At 39.0% G+C, this 10,162-nt stretch overlaps 1 long non-coding RNA gene across 1 annotated transcript; it reads left to right on the forward strand.

Annotated features, from left to right (window-relative positions):
* Nucleotides 1–1,827: 1,827 nt before the first annotated feature.
* Nucleotides 1,828–3,840, forward strand: LOC147318810 (uncharacterized). The gene is made up of 3 exons (XR_015131397.1): nucleotides 1,828–1,964; nucleotides 3,031–3,124; nucleotides 3,725–3,840. It is a non-coding gene; the product is annotated as an uncharacterized LOC147318810 (long non-coding RNA).
* Nucleotides 3,841–10,162: the final 6,322 nt, after the last annotated feature.

Raw genomic sequence — 10,162 nt, forward strand, 5'->3', positions numbered from 1 at the left:
GGCTTTGTTCAGAGTTATTAAATCGCCTTCTCTTTTTGCCAGGTGACAGACAGCCAACTTCTCTCCCATCTCTCTTTTTTGATGAACCTCTTCTGTGCTGCCAGGTATTTTGTTCCCACATCCTTTGTTATTGTGGCATTTTCATATGGTCTCCTGCTTTTGTTATTACTTGGAGAAAAGCTTAGGGAAACTCACTGTGTTATGAAGGATGTAATCATATAAAGAATGGAACAATGCATTATCAGACTGTGAATTAGAAATGAGTCAAAATGGAAAATGTAATACCTGTTCTCCAGTCCCTCTAATGTACTCATAAGTAATAATGGCACGGTGCCACTGCATGTAGACGCTGCACAAGTGTCAAATATTTCTCCTCTAAAACCTAGTTTCATCATAGGTGTGTGTTTACAGTATAACCAATGGTTTATTTGAAATCATAAAAGTCTATTAAAACAAATGAAAAAAGACTTGAAATATTTAATCCGTCTTAGGCAGCGATGAGTTATTGATTTTTATCAGGAGGCCAAATGATAAACTCAGACTGTTGTGGAGGGCTGTACCAGTGAACTTAATATTAAGCAGATATTAGTTCAGCTTATTAGTGTAGCCTTCCACAACAGTTTATCATATGGCCTCCTATTAAAATGACTAACCCATCACTTTTTAGACCAATTAAATATTTCGAGTCTTTTTTTCAGTCTTTTTAATAAAGTGAAATAAGACCTGCTTAAAATTTGTTTTATTGGTGCGGCTCTCAACAACAGTCCCGGTTTTTTTTTTTTTTTTTTTATTACTTGGTTTTTAATAAAGGTTTTACATATTTTTACAACAGAAAAGGAAAACAACAAACAACCAAAAACAACAATAACAAAACAAGCAGTCGACTGAAAAGCACAGCTTTTCCCCACAAAGCCAGTCCCGGTTTCTATTGTGGGAAAATTGATTTCCCATCCCTGTTCTAAAGGGAACAAGAAACACACTCTTTTGCATTCTAAAGTTCATTATTCTACCTTGTTTATGTTTTTAATTGTTTTAAATCAACACAATTGCATACTTGGTAAACATCCTCAATTTAATTAATGAGGGTTGCATCAGGAACGGCATCCCACGTATCCAGCATAAGGCACTGTGACAAATCAAATATCATAAAGCTAGCAAGACGTTAGCCTAGCTTAAAGACCGGAAACAGAGAAACTGCTCCGTCTCCTTCTTTGGGAGGTCACCAAATTGGCTTGCCAGTAGCTCTAAATCTTACAGCTAAAGTGTTTCATTTTATTAATTTAATCAGTACTTTTTTATACGTTTGCAGGTTAAACAAGATATAGTTTAAGGTTCTTGTAGGTGGCTTTTATTGTACCTTTGAGTAGTGCAGGTTAACTGGTTTCCCTGCACCACTGCGACTGAAAAAAACTGGTTCAAGTTTCACATGACGGATGGGAGCACTATTCCTCATCCTATAGCTCGAAATAAACAAATCAGCATTTTTCCCATAATGTTTTTGGCTTAAATTGTGCAGTCACTCATCAGATGGTCACATCTGGAAACAGACGTGGACAGAGAAAATGTGCCATAGCATAGTTTTATTACTCATAAGCAGGTTACTACAGCAACATGTTCTCACTCCCAAAGCGTAATATGTTACGCAATGTGCCAAATCGTTGGTATGTTATGCTTTCGGCCACTCAACACATTCCTATGTTATGCGTGGGGAAATAGGAGGAAACATGAGAACTGAACTGAATCGCTTTGGAAAACACTGTCTAACACTGTCTAACACGATTAGGACTGTGGTTAAGGTTAGGGATTAAGGTTATGTATAGGGTTAGGTTTTAGCTTAGGGTTAGGGAGAGAATACACGGCTGGAACATGTGTCATTCTATTGGATTCCATCCACAATCGGGCACGTATCAGGACGGGTACCTTTCGCGTTCCTATGGGACTCCTCGGGACCTGACAAATCGTTGGTATGTTTCGTGTATCCAATCTAGATTACACCACCAAAAGACTACAACCTACTGCCATTTAAAATATGGAGCTTTACAAAGAACCCAAAGGCAGTGTACACACAGTGATAGACTGATGAGACCACTCTGTAATTGGCTAACGACATCATTTATAAGTTGTAAGTTCAGAAAGCTGTTTTCCCTTAGACTTCTAAAGGACCCAGAGTCTTTTTCCAACAACAGCTTTCTCCATCTGATGGCCTTCAGATAAAGTGCAATTTTAAAACACTTGCGCATCGCCTGCTGTGTCAAAGCATAAATTTGCACCGTTAGTCAGATATTTACTTTAATAATAATAATAATAATGGATTGGATCCATTACTTTACTCTCATATGTTTTTATATATAGTGTCACAAAAAATTGACTACTATATACTGTACTTTGAGTACCATGATGATGAAATCATTTTCTGGGTTTTTAAAGATTAGTCTGGATGCGGATTAGAAAATTTCTTTTTTTTTTTTTTTTTACATTACTTTACTTTAGCCCAGTATGCACAGCTCTATTCTTGTCCTTAATAGCGCTTTCTGCACTGTGTTGAATGTCACTGTGTTCCAGCGTTCAGCAATTTAATGTACTTTACAGTGTTTATTCTGGTATTTCTAAGAATGTCTGCCGTTTTTCCTCATCAGTCACCCTACTGTGTATTGGTAAGCAGACTGTGGTAGACAGATAAAGACTGTAAGAATAAAAAGCATACAATATAGATAACAGAGTTGATGAAGCAAGCTTTAAAAGCAATTGTGAGGCTGATGATCCTTCTAAAGTTACACAGTGACTATGTAACTGGCAATGAGAGGCACTGGCTCATTGTGTACTTAAATGCTAATACACTCACCACTAAAACAGAATCCAAAAATAAGTCTCTTTATTTTAATAATCACACAGACACTGCATTGTCCTTGCTAACACTGATAGATATATATTGGAGCACCTCTTCTCCAACACTGTCAGAATATAATATTAGCCTCATAGATTCTGTCTCTTCTAAATGAGACACTTCTTACCTCCTCTTCATCTTTGCAGTTGCCTTGATGCTACTTGCTTCACCAATCAGCTCGCCCACTGATCGGGCCTATTCATCATGAGCTAGTTGAGGAGATACTGGGGGCTGGGAGAGGTGAGGAAGAAGCACGTATGTCCTATCTGAAGGTCTCTCCTTCTCTTGCCAGAATCCGGAGCCGCTCAAGGATAATGAATTCCCCCCTTCGACCCTTTAACCTCTCTGTATACAGCTGGGTTACAGACTCCAAACACATTATACCCAGATAACCAGCAAGTGGGAAACTTTGAGATGCCTGGACTCTGTGTTTTTGCTCACAGCGGGCTTGCGCTAGAGCTGCTTAGGGGGTATATAGACTTATTTTGTGGGTGTTATTGTTTGAATAACCTTTTGCTCAGAGTGGAGTTGAGATATGACAGCCCATACTTCATGCTTCTGCAGCGCAATTACTTTACTGCAACCTAAATCGTGCCGTCCATTATTGGCTGTAATGTTTGCAATACCTTTGCGGTGTCACAATTATAATCACTTGATTTGTTACTTTTGGAGGTTGTCAGCTCGCGGTAAAGGCTGTACGCACAACACTGGAATGTGGCCACAGTGTGTGTATCAGCGTGGCTTATTTAAATGATGAATAGAATATGCAGTTGCTTATGTTTCAAACTAGATATCAAACACACACTTAATGTATCTTCTCACTTCTTATTTTCCCACCAGAGAGTCTATATGTTCCATTTCTGAAAACCCATCACCTGCCAAAGAGTCCTCCCTTCCTCTTCCTCCCCATCACAGCCAAAGTATGAATTTTCTCAAAAGACTCCAGATGGCTCGGGATCATTTTGTTGTGGCCCATCTGCATGCTTCCTCTGCCGATCTCTGTTCCTTCATACGCGGTATTTAATTACACATGCACCTGCAGCGCTGGTTTCAATTTTCAGACGGAAGTACGAACAGGCTTTTCACGCTTGTTGCTATAGAAAATGAGAAGCCATTTCAAGTTTCTCTGCAGTCGCTGCTGTTAATATCTTTAGGGTTTTCTATACTGTAAATTACTGTTGAAGAGTTCTTATGATGGATTGGTTAAAATGACTTCCTTTTTCCTCTCAGTGAATGATGAAAGTCTCGGGCAAGACAGAGCAATGCTCTTTCTGTAGATGATTGGAGTTATCTGTTTTCAGCGATAACTTGAAATGTAATTCTTGGATTATGCAACTGGATGGGCTCAGTTATTGTTGTGACTTTTTCAGGGATTACATCCACACTGAGGATTAGTAGCAAAATTGTTAAATTGAATTTTGGGAAGGTACAGAGATGATAAAGGCAAATATTGCTATGTGGCACATTGCCTCAGCATTGCTAAATACACTCGCTCTTGTTCAAAGAGCAGGAGACCCAAGAGCCGCTTGAAACTGGAAACATTCTCTTATCCCCCTTTTTACAGTCTTAACCGGCTTAGTCAGCAACAGCTGAGCAACCAAAGAATGACGGATGTTGTGTTTTCGATTGTTAGGCCTTGCATTAAATATATACGTAAAGCTTACAAGGATGCACTGCACTGTTGGACTGTCAAACTCATCAGCAGCTCTGTGTTTTCAGGCTTTGTAATAACCATGGATCCGGTGACTCACCAGCGACACAGAATCTGAGGAGTTCTTTAGCCTCTGTTGTTCTGGTTTCATGCCATTTTTCTAATACTTTGCTCTCATTTACCTATTCGTCAAACCATTTCCATATATGCATTAAAAAGGAGACACATCAGCGAAAGACAAGCTTGGGTATAAATGAAAAGATTGTTGCTGTCATAAGGTATGATGTGTCAGAGACTTAGTTGGTTCAAAAGTATATCTTTTTTGCATGTTAAAGCATCAATACTGCAATTTCTTGTTCTCATAAATTCAAATTTTGGAGACCAGAAGAAATAAAAAAAGCAAAAAACAGTTGTTTTTATTTTACTTAAATATGTTGGCCAGCAACACAACTCCAGATGAATATTGTGTTATAGGTTTGGCTGCAGAGCAACAAAGATGGAGAAAACAAATAACCAGGCAGGGCTCACAAAACGTTTCTGCCTGTTGTTACCTAACATCAGTGATCCTGGATAATAGATACAGGCAAGAGTCGTGTAATAGAAAGTCTATAATAATGCAGTTTTTCTTTTAAAAAGTGATTAAATGTGAATTTAATGATCTTGATTTCCAATGACAAAGATTACTTTTCTTTGAAGTGGATTAGTGTAACAAAGTATCTGCCTTTGATTCAACTTCCTGTTTTGACCTGCCCTGAAGATGAGGTGATTAATCCCGGTTATGTGCCCTTATCCCAGCTCCTATTTTCTCAAAACTGATTGCAAATCTTTAGTTTGAGTTTTGTCCATATGTGTTGCTGTTTTTGTTAAAAAAAATATGTTCTTTGTAAATCGCTATGACAAAGAAACGACTACATCAGAGGGCCCGGTGGCGCCAATGTCCGGCAGCCTCGCCTCTGTCAGTGCGCCCCAGGGCAGCTGTGGCTACAATGTAGCTGCCATCACCAGTGTGTGAATGTGTGTGTGAATGGATGAATGATTGAATGTAGTGTAAAGCGCTTTGGGGTCCTTAGGGACTATGTAAAGGCCATTTACCATTTTACATACATCAGAGTAAAACAGCAAAACACCATGTAAGGGGAAATTTGGGGTTTTATTTACAGATCCATAATAGTTTTGTTATTCAAACCTTAGGATATCAGAAATTAAGACCTTTCTTTGTTGAAGGACCCACAATAGTCTAAACCCCCAAGTCCCTGCGTACATGTAAGATGTTCACTTTCTTATCTGTCGAGGAGTCGAGCTGGGAGTATTAACGAAACGATTGTGACGATAGAGGAAAGACGAGAACCTCCCTGCCCATCAGTCTGAAACAATACATATAATGCGATGAGTGTATCTTGACAAAATCTAAATAGAAATGTCTGTGGGAAAACAAGAAATGGTTGGAGGCAGTGGCTGTGGTTTGGAACTCCCAGCTCTGTGAGGCTGATAGATGGCTCTCAGCCCAACAACACTGCCACAATGACTAAATCACAGGGAGGAGGGACACGGCTGATAAAAACTCTGGGACTGTCACACTGTTTCTGATTAAGGTTTTCTTCCAGCCCCTCTGTTGTGTGAAAGCAGTACTTTTACACTTGCTGTGAGACTTTTTAGAGAGATGCCCGGGGGTCGTGAAGAACCTCCTTCTGATCCTAATTAACATGAGCAGTAGTTCTGTGAGAGTATGACAAAGTGGGGAACGTGACCTGTATTTAACATGTTTTTTAGGCGAATATCAATGTCGAGTGTGTACAAAGGATTTTAGGTAAAAGTATTGATACGACCACCTAGTTTCATCTAATTTCTCTTTTGTTAAGGGGCTAAATATAAACACATAAAAACAGGAGTTAGCCTTTTAAGGTCTGTAATAAACATGTTGTGTAATTGCTGATAGATGTATGTAAAGTTTGGCCGCATTCCATTTGCAACCAATCTGAAGATTAGAGATGTTGAGTGGAATTGATGCCAGTCCACAGAAACGCAAAAGAAAAAACCCCATCTGTAGATCTTCTGAAAGGCAGATGATATGCTCACTTCAAATAAATTCCTGCTCTGAAGATAACAGCGGTTTGCATTTTTTGTTGGAAACTCAGGTGTACTTTATAAGAAAATGCCCTTGAAAAGGACCACTGATAGGTTTGTAGCTTGAACCCATCCGCTGGAACGTTGAAGACAATATAATTACACTGCTAAGCAAGACACAAATAGGCAAAGTTCTTCATGTTACTCGTGCACGGGAGAGACCGGACAGAGCGCCGTCCCTTCGCTTGACCCCAGTTGCTCTCGTCCGTCCTCCCGTAACACTGTCCTTTTATTGAGGTTACATGAATATGCATAGGTTCATTAACATACGACGTCTACATACAAACAAAGAGTACCTTGCCTGTGTGTGTGTGTGTGTGTGTGTGTGTGTGTGTGTGTGTGTGTGTGTGTGTGTGTGTGTGTTGCTGATCAAAGGGTCAAACATCCTTGGTCAGGAAGAGGGTAGACTAGACCCCCCCCGGTGAGGAAGTCCAGCAGTTCATCTAAACAGAAAAGCACTTAGACTAGAACAGACGTAGCTACGTTAATCCTACCATAAAACAATTAAAACAAGATGCGACCTCTTCCCGTGCTCCCAGGATGTAGGTGTGCATTCTAGTGTGGAATGCACACCAAGCCTCTGTAGCCTGTTAAAGATCACACAACTTATCACTACACAATTGATTATACACCTCTAAGCATCTATGGTTAAATATTTCTAAGCATAAATAACAATCAACAATACAAACTCTAACAACCACCAATGTATTTTAGGCTACATGAAGTGCGACTCTTTGTGGTTTAAGAAGCGCACACCCACATGCACTTGTGAGTCAGCCCGCTTTGCTAAAGCAGTCAGTTAAATTAAACTTGGCAGCAACAATTTTAAGATTATGTAGATTTTAAAAAACCTAGTATCTGTGTTTAAAAAAAAAAGTTTTTTTGTTGTCCCTCCAAAATGAGCATGAAGAATATAAACACTACATACAAATTATACACTCTTGCTGGCAAGAAAATGCCCTGCAATTTAAAATAAAGTTGTCTGCTATATGTAGACAGACATCGGTTCCTACTTTGAGTTAGCTACTTTTTTTAATGCTTGAAGGATTCATAGATCAGTGTTGAGTGACCTATGAAATCAGTTGGCTTAACAAGCAAAAAACATTTCTCACAACTGAACATAAAAACATGAAAAAACAGCAAATGTCCAAAGAAAAATGATAAAAAGACCTTCAGGATGCCTTGAGAACTATCATTAAATACCACTTTTAAAACAATTACAAGAAAGTCTGGGTCCTGAGATGCAAAGTTACTGTTGCACAGTACTATAATTAAATATAACAAATGCTCAATGTAAAATCTTTCAAATAGATTGAATAGCAAACCAAAAAAAGATGTTTCCTCTCTATAGTGCATTACATTGGAAGTCTCTAGTGAAATGTTATTCAGATTCCTTTATATGTAGGACATAAGCTTGTGTCCTTGTGTGAGTTCAGTCTTACAGATCTGCCGAGCAGCTAAATCTGAAAACACTATACCTCACAGTGTAAGCGATCACTATAACGGATGAAGGTCATAGTTTCCAAGAACACTAAATGGATGCACATGCTGAGCATGGATTTTGAGCTATCACAGAGTTGTAAACAAAGACTGGCTCCAAAACGAATCTGTAATGCTTTCAATTTCTTTAAACGGACAAACTACTGATATCAAGACCAGTTTAATCAGGACATGAGAGCAGTTTTCAAAAACTCTTATGTTTCTGAGCTCTGAGGGGAGCTTTTCAAGGTGATGCAACAGTGACGGCATCGGGGTTATCTCAGCTTGGACTTAAGAACTGATATTTTAAGAGTCAGACACTTGAGGAGTTGTTTTGAAACATGCATACACCTGTTGATCTACATTGTTGCACATGTAAAATAGTGAAATTCAGATTTACACTAATTTAGAGGTGATTTTTTTGGATGCATGAGCTGCCAAAAATTGTTGGAATATCATTTTCCTTTTGCTCACCCAGCTGCAAGATAATAAAGACATACATTCAGAGATATTCAGAGTCGGTGTCTGGCAATCTTTCGATTTGGCTCCTGTCTTTCTTTTGATTCACAATAAAAGCTCCTGAGTTTACAGCTGTGAGAACAACAGGCTTGGTCAATTCTATTTTTCATGGCTTAAATCTGGATGTTGTAAATGATCAGATTGCGGTGTAGTTCAGACGTGCCCGTCACACCCGTGGCCGCCACCCAAAAGCCCAAACTCGAGTATATGTAAGCACAGATGGTAATGCAGTTGGAACACATATACAGAGCAAATATAAGCATATTAAACCAAGTGAATGAGAGGAAGAACAGATGCTGTATTAATTTACTTGCTGTTAATCCAATACTCAGTGGCATGCCACACACTCCCCTCAGCACGAAGGTCTGCTGACACAGAATTGGTATTCTTCTGCAGGCACAACTTTCAGGGGTAAATATTTATAGAGGGGACTGGCATGAGGTGATAAGGAGTAGGGGTTCATTCATGATAACGCGGGGGGAATTTGCACAGAATATTTAATCAAGCACTAGTTTATATCTCGGGGACAATAATGTTTCAAAGCTTTTAAAGGCCTACCTTGAAGCGTTTTGGCAAAGGTCAAGGAGGATTTCTACAAAGTTTTATTCACCCTGGAGCTCAGTGCTATTTAGGGGCTGCATTCATAGTCTTGTAATAATCACTGACAAAAAAAAAGAAAAACGCAGAATATTTGTCCCAGAATACATTGTGCTGTGGGCTTACTGCTGAGCATAAAAAGCTATCTGAATGCACACAACATGGAAAATAAAAAGCAAACTTGCAGCTGCATATTCTGATATGGAAATATCACAGAAAGAGTTGTATTATGTTTGCTCCTACCTCATTCCTTCAAAACAACAATTTTGCCTGTTTTTGTGCTACTGTGTGCAAAAGGATGATTAAAAAAAACCCCATCATGCTAACAACAGCAATTTCCAAACTGCTGGTACTGTGAATCCATCCTCTGTGCAATGCTTAACTTGTGAATCTTTGTTTGCCATTTCAGTTACCATTTCTAATACCTCTCCTAATATGATACTCATCTTCAGCATTCACAAGGTGTGACAGAGAACACAGAGCTTATGCAGGAACAGGAATCAATACATAATTCAGACAACAAGGCCTGAAGCGCTTATATTCACATCTGAATGAGACTTCAGTTAATAGTTTTACTTCTAAGAGCAAAAACGAAGTCCTGGTGTGAGCACAGAAGCTATTCAAGTGGCTGGCTCTCAGTAGGTCAAATTGCAGCCTCTCTTTCAAAACTCGGAATAAATTGTTTGCAACACAATATGTTTATACGCTAAAATAATCTGTTATCTGAACGTATAAAAACAACCTGACGGGTCAGATAATGAGCAAATAGGTTGTTTGATGAAGCTGTTATGTGGTGACAAATGTTGCTACATTTTAAAGTTAAGCAACCCCCAACGGGAGTGTGAATAATTGCATATAAAATATGCACTGGCTATATCACCTTCTGATGGGCTCAGAAATCTGGAAGC

This window comes from Aulonocara sp. 'chitande type north' Nkhata Bay, linkage group LG11, assembly GCF_057382095.1.
Source record: "Aulonocara sp. 'chitande type north' Nkhata Bay isolate Kocher_YH1m ecotype deep benthic linkage group LG11, A_spYH_male_GT1.1, whole genome shotgun sequence".
NCBI lineage: Eukaryota > Metazoa > Chordata > Actinopteri > Cichliformes > Cichlidae > Aulonocara > Aulonocara sp. 'chitande type north' Nkhata Bay.